At 36.7% G+C, this 14,277-nt stretch overlaps 1 protein-coding gene across 4 annotated transcripts in view; it reads right to left on the bottom strand.

Moving 5' to 3' along the window:
• The window catches only part of LOC131689062 (uncharacterized), a 63,277-nt gene extending 49,383 nt beyond the window's left edge, over window positions 1-13,894 (bottom strand). The window contains exon 1 of one of the 4 annotated variants that reach the window (XM_058973836.1): window positions 13,804-13,894. The gene's annotated coding sequence lies outside the window, so the exon portion shown is untranslated. Of the gene's footprint in view, window positions 1-13,565; window positions 13,781-13,803 lie in introns of those variants that run through there. The other 3 variants (XM_058973839.1, XM_058973840.1, XM_058973835.1) reach the window with 3 other exon arrangements.
• Window positions 13,895-14,277: the final 383 nt, after the last annotated feature.

The following is a 14,277-nucleotide window of genomic DNA, read 5'->3' on the forward strand; positions in this document are numbered from 1 at the left end:
GCATTTTCCTGTAGATGCCTGTGATTTTCTCTGTAATTTTTAGAATGAATACAATGACCGATTTTGTCAGCCTCATTATGTACTTAAGACTGACGAAATATGAACATATTGGTTTCAGATTGTTTGAGACTATCGAAGGTATAAAGTAAACCCCTACAATACTCTTTGGAATCAGTCTATTATCGCATCAGTTTGAACAACGATCGAAACTTTTTAAATACACTAAGAGCATCGACATTTTGAATTCTTTACACACTTACGCAAAGGCTTTCGCTTTAATTCCATCGTGTGACATAGGGGAATTAAATCAGATGACTTTTTCCTAAATGTGCCTGGCAAAATCGGGTCAAAAAGCAGACAAAATCTGTTGTAGGAAAATTCGGCAGCAGACAAACACGGGGACTAATAAAATAGGATCTTCACTGTAGTCGGTACTTTGCACCGCTCTGAAAAGAACAGCGCCATTAATTCTTTACGAAGTAGATGCACTGAACAGCCTTACGCGACTCGGTAGAACACCGAACAATGCGCAGTGGTCCAGGAAGTGAAATTAGCGAGAAACAATTGTTAACGCATTCATCTTTAGGTTTAGAGATTTGGTGTCTTAGAAACATTTATTGTGCGTGACAAACTGCATCTTTTGGCTGAAACGGTTTTAGGGTGGTTCTTAAAATGTCAAAGTTGTAGACATTATTTCAAATTATAGTTCAGAGAGAATGATACTTTCTTCTGCAATATTCTAGAACAATCAATTCTGAGCAACTTTGTTGAAGATACTCACTATTTATCTCAAACCGTTTTAATTTTATAGTGAGTTCCAACTCATAACTATCATAAGCAGTTTTCTCCGTATATTTTTTTTAATATGATTTTTCTCACAAAAGTACCCTTCAGTGTACTTTTAGAGCATGATTAGAGGCAACTTTTGCTGAAGAAAGAAATTTTATCTTGTCTGGTTCAAAAGTTATACTTAATTTTCACTTACCTTTTCAAAAGTCGATATCTCAAAAGGGGCAAACAAAAATTGATAATTTTGATTGCATTTGAAAGGCTGTAGTTTTGTCTACAATATATTGAAAAATTGGAGAACGTTTTTTTTGTCTTTCTCAAATAAATCAAATTTAAGTAAAAGCATTTTTGCGTATAACCCTACAGCGCTCATATTAAAAATATTTGTTTTACGCGGATTCTGTGAATTCTTATCAAGACTTCTCAAGGATCACATACATTTGCAGGCTTTTCATATTGCAAATAGGGTGATGACCCTATTTTGGGCTCACTCGTTAGGGTGGCGCACTCTATCACTCAACCTATGTACAATCGTTGAAATGCATATAGATTTTGATCAATGCGTAGTTTTAAGATAGCTGTAATTTTTACTCTTTGTTAAAACTATTGTCCTCCATGTAAATAGAATTGTATACCTAGTTTTAAGACATCTGTGAAATTTCTCATAAATATTTGTTCCCCCTTTTTTGTACCAAACTATATTGTTAGTTTTAAGATAACTGTAAAATATTTCGTAAAAAACTTATCCCCCTCTTGTATATCAAACTGAATTCCTTGTTTTAAAATTTTCATAGAAAAAATCTTTTGCCCCCTTTCTTGTATATAGAATCTTATACTACGTTCACACTACGAGTTAAAACATGTTTTAACGCTATCTTGATGACATTTTTCTTGATGCTAATTATTATAACGTGTTTTAACTCTGTAGTGTGAACATAGTATTATTTCTAGTCTTAAAATAGCTGTAAAATTTCTCTCCCTTATAAAAAAAATTTCAACATTGTAACCTAGTTTTATGATATCCAAAATATAAAAACAAAAGAATTTGGCACCGCCAAGCTAACAAATTTGTGCCTATCAAATAAACGAAATGAATAAAAAAAATTACATACGACGGTGTGTTTCAAGTTGTTCTGTTAATTGACTAGGTAGAATCAATTTTTGCTTTTTGATTTTTGATAAACTTGATCACTTGGTCTGCTATAGAAGCGGAGCGATTTAAAGCTTCTGAACTTAGCAAGATGAGAAACCGAACTGATGTACCATACTGTTAGGTGAACTAAACCGGGTTTTCGATTTTTCAACTACCTTTAGGTAATTCAATAAATTATTTTGGAAAATCCTTTTAAGATTATAAGTCTCTGCGATTAACAAGTTCTGAAATATTTAGGATTGAAACATAGATGTTGTTGGTACATTTGCAGCGGAGTAAAGCCATGTCAAGTGATCCTCGAATTTTTCGCAAAATCACCGATTTTCATGAGGTATATTTTATTGTATAGGGATTATGGTGAATAGCTTTTGGTATAAATATTTCGTTAAAACTCCCTTTTTTCTTTGAGATATTAACCCTTAAACTTTCTTGTATAATAAAATTGTAAATTTTATATCTCAAAAACTACTGAAGATAATTGAATGAATTTTTGTACACTTATAGAATGATATTAACACTATCTCACAAAAATATATTTATTGTATAATTGAGTAAATAACGGTACTTTGCATCTATTTAAAAATTTCGATTGCATTTTTTCTTGTGTTCTTCACGCTAAAAATTTTCAGGAAGTATATCAAATTACGCAGCAATCCTTCACCTTCAATAATCTGTATTGAGAATTTTTCATTTTTGTTCCTATCGAAAGTTATGGATGATTTTGTAACGGTGTGTTCCTTCAACGCATGGCCCACTTTGATGCAGCCCGCGAACACTTACATATTGGCAACGCCGCACGTCGCCACGTCCTAATGCGCATCGCTTTGGAAAAGTGTATCTCATGTCCAAAATTGCCATCTCTGATATTAGAGTAAAAAGACAAGCTTTCCTTTACGGATTATTGAGGGTAAATGTTTTTCGAGTGATTTGCATACTTTTTAGCGTTATTATATTTTTTGCGAGTTATTGAACAGTGAACATTTTTGAACCTGCATGGACACGATTTTTTGCAAAGTGACATATTTCACCACTTTTTTGTTAGTTGGTTCTGTCAGAGTGGTAACACGGTATGTTTGCTCGCATTGTTGTTTATAATGTCGTTTTCGATTGAGAACCTAGACACTAACCCGGGTTAGTTGCTTCAAACAAACGTTTTTAATGGAACTGAGTTGGGTTCTCGCAAAACAGCGGTGGTGTGAGCGAACCCGAAATATTTTTCAGGTTGGAACCCAACTCGGTTTTCAGTTCAGTGACCATTCATAAATTACGTAACTCAAAAATTGCCCAAAATTGACTCTGCCTCCCCCCATGTAACAAATTGTCACAAATTTCTCCACTCCCCCTCTCCTATTACGCAACAAATTCCTAGAATTTTTTTTCTTCTTCGGTGAAAACATGTTACGTAACGATCTAACTGACTCCCCCCTATGTCACAACATGTCACAACTTGTTGTACCCCCTCCCCCTAAAAGCGTTACGTAATTCATGAATGGTCCCTCAGTGGCGCATAACCTAGGTTCGAAACTGGCATCAAACAAACGCTTTAACAGCAATTAGGTCTGAAACTGAGTTAGTTTGCCTCAAGCAAAAACGACATAAGTAAGATCATTCAGTAAACAAAACATGTGAAGTAAAATACTGTTGTCATAAGTTGTTCCACTTTCCTGTATAATATTGTAGACAAATAATGAATTTGAATAAAACATAGACGTACTTTGACTTACAAAAGTGTCTTTGAAGATAACAATAACATAAACTCATTACATAAGTTAAGTTTCGGTTATTTGCGATACAGTTTAATTGTAACGATAAATTATAATAAGAAAGTATTTATTAAACTACTATGATTTTTGTTGTGCACTTCGGTCAAAAAAATATAAAATGATCTCAAAATATCCGGAAAACATTCATCTTCGTTAATCCCTATAGAAAAGTTTGTTCTTTTGCAGCAATCGAGAGATGTAGCTTCTGTTAGTCATGCGATGCACACTTCCAACGCGATGCGCATTAGAACGTCGCGATGTACGGCGTTGCCAATATGTAAGTGTTCGCGGGTTGCATTAAAGTGGGCCATGCGTTGAAGGAACACACCGTTACTAAATCATCCATAACTTTGGATAGGAACAAAAGTGAAAAATTCTCAATACAGATTATTGAAGGTGAAGGATTGCTGCGTAATTTGACATACTTCCTGAAAATTTTTAGCGTGAAGAACACAAGAAAAAATGCAATTGAAAATTTTAAATAGATGCAAAGTACCGTTATTTACTCAATTATACAATAGATATATTTTTGTGAGATAGTGTTAATATCATTCTATAAGTGTACAAAAATTCATTCAATTATCTTCAGTAGTTTTTGAGATATAAAATTTACAATTTTATTATACAAGAAAGTTTAAGGGTTAATATCTCAAAGAAAAAAGGGAGTTTTAACGAAATATTTATACCAAAAGCTATTCACCATAATCCCTATACAATAAAATATACCTCATGAAAATCGGTGATTTTGCGAAAAATTCGAGGATCACTTGACATGGCTTTACTCAGCGCTGACAGAAACAAATTTTTGTGAATAATTTGGGGTGCGCGACGTTCGGCATAAATACTTTAGGCATAAGTATGTTAGGCATGATGGACGTTAGGCATAATATACGTTAGGCATAATGGACGAATGACATAATGGACGTTAGGCATAATGGACGATAGGCATAATTCAAAAAAAAACATAAAATTAATCGCAAGCCTTTATTTATTGCAGATATTTCAACCTTACCCCCGTTTTTCGGGTTAGAAAAAAATTACACTTTACAATACCATACCATCGTATGACTTTATCGAGACACTTTGATATGAAAAGCACAATGCGAGCTATTTATCCCTTACTAGCGTAGATTTTTTTCTATTTTTTACGTAGATTAGCTGGATGCTTTCCTCATTTAAGTCAACAGTTGTGGTTCAAATGCATTTCAAGTTTATTGGATGTATTAATGTATTAATGGATGTATTAATATAATTGTAATAAAGTATTGAAAAATAAGTCAGAATAATTATCAAAAAATATGCTTTGGAGCTATGGAAACTTGCAGTATTATGGACGCATTAGGCTAAGGTTGTTGCGTTTGTGACGATACTTTTTTTTATTTCGGTGACTTTTCACAGTACACGAAAAAAATCTCTCGTATCAGACAGTTTCTGTAGTTCTACCTTTGATGACCTCATGAATATAATCATTGAACTGTATCCCAGATTATACAGTTCAATGAATATATGAATATGGCTGCTTCCATATTATCTCCCATATTGGATATAAAAACAGCAATATGAATATATTCGTTGAATGAATAATAAAATGCATCATTCTTTCTTTCATGAGCTGTTCTTAAAGGCATATATGAAGTCTTTTTTTCCAATAGATGCAATTTGCAAATGAGAGCCCTTTTTTCGCTTTCTCTTTCGCTTATTACTGCAAAACCATAAAACTTTTTAAACATTTATCGGTATGTTTCGAAAGACCAAGGTTTTTACGCAAATACTTGAAGGGAAATCAGAAAGGTGAAATTCGCGGAAGAGAAAGTAAACAAAGAGAGACTCTCTTTTGTAGATTGAACCTATTGAAAAAAAGTCTTCATATTTTCTTCTTGGAAAATTGCACCATGCATGAATAGGAATTTAAGAATTAATCTAAGTTATTATGCATTATTCATGCCTTAATGCAAATGAGATTGTTTTTAAACCATCTCGTCAGTAACTAGCACCATCTGGGTGTCTAGTTAGACGATGTATCTAAACTAGTACCCAAATTAGCACTAGTTAGACACAAAAAAAATTCCAAACAGTTCACATGACACATGTGAACGTTCAAAGCAACTGACTTGTCCCGATTGATGTCCCGGGAAGCAAGCACAGAGGCTCAGATTTGCTGACGAGAAAGCGAAAACGAACTCTTGTTTTTTGGCTCGGGAGCCAAGCGCCTGGCATTATGCAATCTTAAATTCCCATAAGGGAAAATTGGACTGAACCACTTTGTGCATTAAGGGCACAAAACCTAACTTAAATTAAGTTTTATTTTTTGTGTTTCCAATTCATCTCGTCAGTAACTAACACCATCTGGATGTCTTAATGCACAAAGTGGTTCAGTCCAATTTTCCCTTATGGGAATTTAAGATTGCATTTTTAAACCAGTTTTTTTTAGTCATATGCTGTTAATCGGTTGTATGTCGAGAAATTAATGCAATCTGAGGTAGTTTCAACTTTTAATATACCGCAATATCGCTTTTGCCGCAACGCACTCATTATGGGATGCCAAATGTATTCCCATGCACTGTAAATTTTCACATGCCGCTATGCCGCTGTCATTGTATATGGGCTTTTGAATCTTTGCAATTCTATTTTACTTTTCGTATGCCAAGCATTCGATCTGTTTCCTTTAGTTGAGCAAAGATTTCTTCAAACATATACTGCAGAATAAAATATTGATAAAGTTGCATCAGTTTCCAGAGTATTTCTACAACATAAAAAAAGTTCAAATATTCACGCAACTACCCGAGGCCAACACTTTAAAAAATAAGTTTCTTGAAGTGATACTTCGACTAGATAATTTATGCCTAACGCCCATTATGCCAATCGTCCATTATGTCTAACGTCCATTATGCCTAACGTACGTATGCCAAACGTACTTATGCCTAACGTATTTATGCCTAATGGGGGTAAACTCAATAATTTGAAGCTATGGTATGGTTCTCTCACGCCTGGAATCGGTTACACACCACCTGACAATGGTCACAGCCAACGTTCGGTCTTCAATGACATCGGCGAAATGTCGACCGTCCATCAAGACATGATAGATTTCGCCACTTGGGTGTCTCCAGGCATGGTTCCGAATAGTCTTCCGTGCAAAATATGTGCTACAGAATGCATGCCTCTGACTGAGTGCGGTGAGATTTATCAACCTTATGTTGTTATCGTTAGTGGTTAATTGTAAGCTCTCCAGGTCAATAATCGGACAAAAGTATTCTTCTCTCAAGACCTGTGCATTCTTGTACCCGACAAGGTCGAAAACGTTGAATTCCCAGAGTACGATCCAACGAGATGATCAATAAGACCGCACGGAGAGGTAGAGTGGGTTAACACTGAAGTGACACAAGTCTCTAATAAGAAACTCGGTGAAAGGTTTAAGGGTGCAAAAAGCACCAGGACCAATCAATCAGGCACTTTTGGACATGTTCAGAAAGAAGCTCCAACATATTCTAGATGACGGATGCAAGCTACAGAAATGTGTAATTCCGTCGAAACTAGGTAAACCTGCTAATGATGCTTTGTCGGTTTGGATTCCGGAAAGACAAATTTATGGTGGCCGCTATTCGAAAAGTGATCGAGAGAACAGAGACGGTGTTCAAACAGTCCTGAACATGTTGGATAGCGTAAGCTGAATCGCTGCACAAAATGACCGTCTCACGCTACCGTGTAGAATTTTGAGGAGTTATTGCCAGTATCGAGTTCTGGTCTACGTAACAAATAAAGCAACGGAAATCGATTAGAATCACGGCAAGAGTATCACACGGCTCTACCCTAAGTCGAACGCTCTGGAATGTGATGTACAATGGCACACTGTTGAAATCGACGGGTTTACAGACGGCATAATGGTGAAGATGCAAGCGCAGCTTACCGTTATCCCAATTCATCACATACGAAATGTTTTACTGATAAGAATAACATTCAGGACCTTAGCGATAACAAAATGTTTTGATGGCAACAATACGTAGCACATTGTCTAGCATGATATCATTAGAATCAAGATCTTTGTTTATATGGATAATGATAAAACTGAGGTATGACTGACTACTTACACGATCCATTCCCGCGTACTTTCGATAAGTTTGTGGCAACTTTGTTGTCTACGTACAGAAAGGTAAAATCAGATGAGTTTGAAATCTGGGGAGACCTTTTTCCATGAATTTGCAAGGGCGTTCGTGTTGTAAAAATATGGGCGACCAAACCTGTTCCTTTCTACATGATCCTACAAAAGGAAATAGATGGTAATAACAATTCTCTAACCCCTCTGATATATATGAACGACAGACGTGTATGTTTTAAATTTGTCATAAAACAGCACAGCACAGAATACCCTGTACATAAGTCACAAGAGAAACTGCAATCAAATTCAGCATACTGCAACAACATACAATCGTAGCTTCTACTCGCTCAGTAACAATGGTCGTGTGATTAGAAGCTGTACACAATTTTCCCACCGTCCGTGCTGTATCCACTACTTTCCAATCAATATCACCAACGAAGAAGAGAATGACCACGAAGAAGGATACAAGCTTGCGACCCGCAAATTCAACATGCGATCAAGACAGTACAATCTCCTTTTTCAAGAGATATCGGACTAATTGATCCTTGTAACCCGTCAGGTAACTATTTAGCACTGGATGGAAATATACCCTTTTTTCTGTATATACTCCGTAGAATGTATTTGTTTACTTAAAGTTATGCTCATCGCTGTTCGATACCGTTCACATTGAGTTTGTAATTTTGTTTCACTTTCGCGTTTGTGAACGGTTTGTGCGTACACATAGGTGCAGAAAATTTTGTTTCATATTTCTGAATAAATAACATAGGGCTTAGACAGGCCACCGCTCTCCTACTGCTGAAATAAGTTTACTGGCAGGGATGCCATTATGCCAGATTTATCTGGCACAGCAAGATTTTTAAGTTTTAGAAGCTGCTACATACACATTTTGGAAATTTGGGTAATTATGTCCCAAATTTTACAAAAATCGATTGATGCACATTCTATGAAAACTAAAATGTATGCCAAATTTCGATGACTTTGAGGTCGTTGTCAAGTGCCAGATTTTGCAAGACATTTTTAATTGAACTGCCAGATTTTGTTTGAAAAATAGTGGAAACCCTGTGTACTGGCTATGCTGCGCGTAGGTGATGACAACTATTCGGCGGCAGGGTTACCAAAAATACAGAATAATCTATATTTATACAGATTTTTCAGCCATTTTCAGACCAAGAATCTGTATGTGCAGATATACAGATTTTTGCGTGGATGTACAGATATACAGATTTTTGAGAAAGGATGTTACAAAAACTATTTTTAGAAATATTTTTTACAGTTTCAGTAATACTTCCTCTTTGTCTCTCTTAGCTTAGCCCTCTATATTAGACTGTGCACGCTGACGAAGTCACTTTTACTGTGAGCCGTGTTTACAAACATTGCTTCACACGGCTCACAGTAAGTCATTATTTATGTCTACTTCGTCTGCGTGCACAGCCTAATCAAAATATATCTTCACATTCGAGAGTGGTTGCTCATTCTGAAATGTAAAGGTTTGTAGTACACTCAGGTTAGCACCCAGCAAACGCCTGGCTGAAGCCTACTTCCAGAAACGCTCTGTGACTTTGTTAAGTCTTAATTCTTTGTCCGAAAATATGACAGCTACATTGGTTGACTTAATGTATATAACATTATATATCAACAAAAGTCTTTAAATGAAGAAGAAAATTATTTTTCCATTTTGCACATCGGTAAAGTTCAAGTTTCTGGATGTAAAATATCAGAACGATTTGTAGTGTTTTTTTACGAAAATGTAAACAGGTCCTTGCTTGACTGATTTAAACAACAGGAATTAATATCTTTGATAGATAATCCAGCAAAAGGTTAAACGACTCAACTGATTCGATACAGATATCGACACAGATTTTTCGAAGAGTAATCACAGATGAAAAGATTTTTTAGGAGAAAAATACAGATTTAATTTTGGCAACCCTGTTCGGCGGTACGGTTTTTTGGTGTTGGTGTTTGTTTTCGATCGGTGGAGGTGGAAGGCGGCCATCGAGTTGGATAGTTAGAAAGTGAAGGGCAACGAAAAGACGTCCACAAAATTGTTGTTTTTTTCGGGACAATTTCCCGCCACTTTAACCAGCGTTCAGTGCGCGTGTTCGACGGTAGATTTCCGTCGAAAGTGCCGGCCCGTGGTCCGGATGCTCGTTTGTTTAGTGGTGCTGGATCGCCGTCGGAGAAAGCTAATTACCAAGGAGCTTTCGCTTCCTCGGCTAACTGTAAAGGATCCAGACGCACCAAACCGCCCTCGCTGGGAAGGATAAGCCAAACGAGCGTTGCTTTCCTTCCCAGCTAATAGCCAAGGAGGGCGAAGCAGGATGGACAGCGGCGCCCCCTGGGAAGAACACTGCGGTATCTTCCGAGATTCTTTGCGGGGAGCAAGGAATCCGGTGATTCGTCATCATCGTCGCTAGGGAGGTTCTAACAAATGAGCCATACTCACCTCCCTAGCTAATAGACAAGGACCACTGATGGAGCAACCTAAGATACGACCGAAGGAGAACGCGGCCGTCGTTGACCCGGCTGGTCGGAAGATACCACCCGCATTCCCGCCAACAGTAGCAGCATATCAGCGAGATCCACCAGTGCACAGTACAGCAGAGGAAATAAAAGTCGGTAAATTTGTTAATTTATTTTGTTTGTTTACCTTTTTATGTTTATGTGCGAAATTCTGTAGAGGCACCTAGGCCGCCCTGAAAAGAAGGGTTCGCCGGGCAATCAGAACCCGAGTGGTGGGCAAACCGCTACTTACATCCTCAATCAGCAATGTGCCTGCGAATGCCAATCTGTTATATCCAAATTGCATACAGCGTGAGCCAACAGACTACATCTTTATTTTCAGATCTGCGAACCACGAATACTCTAGTTATCACTAGTACGGGAGCCCGGAACTAGTTGACGGAATCCCCTTTTCTCTGCTTCTATTAGACATATAGTGTAGCTCTCGTAGTGTACTTCAAGTAACATTAGCCAATGTGATTTTGTTGCAAAAAATTTTTGTGGAAATTGTGGGAGATAATGTATTCTTCGACATACTAAGCAAATTTTCTTAATTTTGAACATTTTGTGTTATTTAAGGTGATTTTTAATCTACTTCACCAATGATATTTTTCGATAGTTCGTGAAAAGAGCTTTCAGTATCCGTATGGATATAACCTATCCACAAACAAAAGTTACTTTTTAAAAGTTTTTTTATGAAATATGCGGTTGGGGCAAGTTGGCGATACTATTTACAGTGCAAGAAGAATCATGAAATATTTTTATTTCTGGAATTCACTCCAAAGTAAGAAAATCTTTTTCTTGTGTATCTCGTCAATGCAGGAGACATTTACTTCGGTTAATCGACTGAAGAATTTCTAAAATTTTCTGTTGAATGTACTCCTTGAAGTCAAAAGGACAGGGTATTGCGAATGAAATATAATGGCGAATATCAACATACAGTTTTATTGGAATGAATGTACGTTCCATTAGGGGTACTAAAGTAATCGAATCTTCATTTAGTTGCTTATTTTCTGGCTTGCCCATACATACCGCCAACTTACCCTGGCATCGGGGTAAGTTGGCAGGTTTTTCGTGTCACATGTTTTTGTCTAAAAACAGTGACAATATAACAAACACTTCGATAAAATTCCGGGATGTTGCCAACAGTCCCTTTTATACAATGTGTTCTTTTTTCAAGATTTACCTAAATCAAAGCGGTACAAAATGAAAACGGAATACACCGCCAACTAACCCCGGTTTCCCCTAATTACTAAATCCAACAATTTGGGCCAGCCCCACCAACCAGAAACTAAAATAAAAGTTAATTCACAATCGTAACTCAAAATATGATGAAGAAGCAAAGCAAAACAACCTACTGTAAACGCTAAATACGACTTCTTTTTGTTTGATGATGACAGAACTTGGCAATGATGATTTCATTGACACCTATATAGGCAACCTGTTTTCGTAATATCTGATTAGGTACTTCACACGTATAATAAAATTTGAAAGTAATTGTTATGTGTTAATGTCAATAATGCAAATTTTTCATACCCCTCTCTACTTCTTAGTTATTCAGGTGGTATATGACGCCTAATCGCGAAAGTACGTTATTTCTTAACCCTTAAAGGCGCAAATTAATTTTTATCCGAATTTTGTAAAACTTGCCCCATTAGCTTCAATACTTTACGGTAATAATTTTGAGACGATTTTCGCCTTGTTGTTTTAAAAACACCATTGCGCATTTAAAGGTTAGAAAAAAATCAAAGTCGTGCCGATCAATTTGAGTCACAATTTGTGACTAAACGTTGAGTAATTAAAATTCGTTCCATAAAGTATACAGATTGAAGCCCAAACGAACTACGTGATTAATATCAATAATCTATGCAAATAAACACTTAAACCGCGCTCACGGTACCGACCGTCGCTATCGCATTGACAATCCACCGAAGGTGAAGTGTTAAATCAACCTCCTTGGATTCTATCGCGACCTAAAGAATACTGTCATACTGCATGCGAACAAGAAGCTATCGTAATTGCACATTCCGACTCCTGTTGAGTCGTGCTACGGTCGGTACTATGAATAGCATGGCGATCAACCGCTGTATGTAGTCGAAATGTGTTCACTTGGCACAGACGGCATTAGCGCCTATCCGTCAGAAAATATTGTAAGAATAATAAATGCCATAGCTATCCAACTTCATTCACGTACTACTCATCAAATATTTGAACGGCGTATATTGCGAATTAGTATTAAGAAAACAGGAAATCACAACATAAAACATAACAATTTTTCAGAGCAACCTTGTGTGTGATGTTCACGCACCCAATCAGAAGCTGCTTTGAATTGCTCCAAATGTAGATAATTGTTCAACAAAAGACCTCCTCCGGTCATCCCTTACAAGAGAGGTTCAATTGAGTGAACCATTTTATGTGTACTTCAATAATGCAATTTATTATGCTAGAATGATGAGGAAGTAGGAACAATGCGGTGACGTTTTTTAACTTCAATATTGAAAACAAAATTAAAATTTTTGAAATGTTTTATCCATTTGAGCGAATTTTATATATACGTACACAACATAAAAAGACTAAAAGCATCTGTATTGCCTTACCTTACGACTTCAACAAAAAAAAATCCTGTGATAAAAATCACACAATTCGAAAAACATACAAACACTAGTTTAATTCATTAAATATCGCAAAAAAACATTCCTTCATATAGGCGCTGTACGTGCTTTGAAATGATATTATCTTCATGACGTAAAAGCAACCACCTCAACAGGTGCTAGAATTATACATCTTGCAGTGAGTTTTGTGGAATTTTCATCGTGATCATTTATCAAATATTTTAACAAAAATTTCCCATGGTTTGTTTCAAACGGCCAATATATTAGTTCTCCTGGTGAAGCGATAAACTTGTTTACCAGCCAAAGCTTGTACCCTGTGCTTTTATTTCTTAATGTGTTTGCACTTCTTATCAAATGTGCGTTCATTTCCGATGAATCGCGTTGATAAGGTTTTTTCGAACAAATTGCGGTAATGGATGATAATTAAATGTTGATACGTTCCCATTTTCGTATCAGATTGTTCCTGTGCTATCACTAAATGCATTTTATCATTTTAATGCGTCTGATTTAGACTTCTTCAGGGGTTATTTTTGTTTTGTTATTTCATATTTCAACACTTTGAGTACACTAAAATTTGAACGATTATAATTTAGAATCTTCGAAACAATAATGAAACTATTCTAATTTGCTAACAATGCTAAAAGCGTATCACTTACTGTAGTAATTAGTTAGCAAATTCTGCCGCACATTTTCAGTTGTTACCTATAATCTCGTCCAGCGTCACTTCTGTAACTCACTCAGTTTAGGCAATGTAATAAGTACTTGTGCTCTCTTCGACGCAGTAAACTTTATTCGCTGCACATCTTATCCAATATCGATGTTGATTCACTTGTACACATTTGCCAAAATCAACACCGGCGAAAAACGCGCCGATTGTTAAATATTTGCACTAACCTAAAGCTTCGTTGCACAGATAGATACCCCCTAATACATAGAGTGCAATTTGCGCCGTGCCTACTCCGATGAATGGTAGTGCGAAACAAACTTGGCTCGTCCGGTTGACCGCAGTTGATCGCGAGCTTGCTTATTGCTGTTCTGTTATCGAGCGGATTGACGCCATCAACACATACGCTGACTCCACGCGTGCTGGGACAAATCAAACACCTATACGCGGTTACAATCCGTTCGGGCGATGCTTTTTTTGTGCGCTGCTTTGCCGCTGTTTTATCGGTGTTTGTTATTGTATGACACAGTTGTCGTAGCACCTCAGGTAAAGTCGTTCTTGGTATTAAGGGAGAGTGGGGAGTTATGTAGCTAGCTTCGTTTTCGAGGAATGACTAGTAGGGCATTGCAAAAAATTTTTTTTTTTGAATTCTCAAAGGCCCCCCCTCTCATATTGTGACAAATGTCAAAGTAAGCTCAGATGCC

This window comes from Topomyia yanbarensis, chromosome 3 (genome assembly GCF_030247195.1).
Source record: "Topomyia yanbarensis strain Yona2022 chromosome 3, ASM3024719v1, whole genome shotgun sequence".
Taxonomy (NCBI): Eukaryota; Metazoa; Arthropoda; class Insecta; order Diptera; family Culicidae; genus Topomyia; species Topomyia yanbarensis.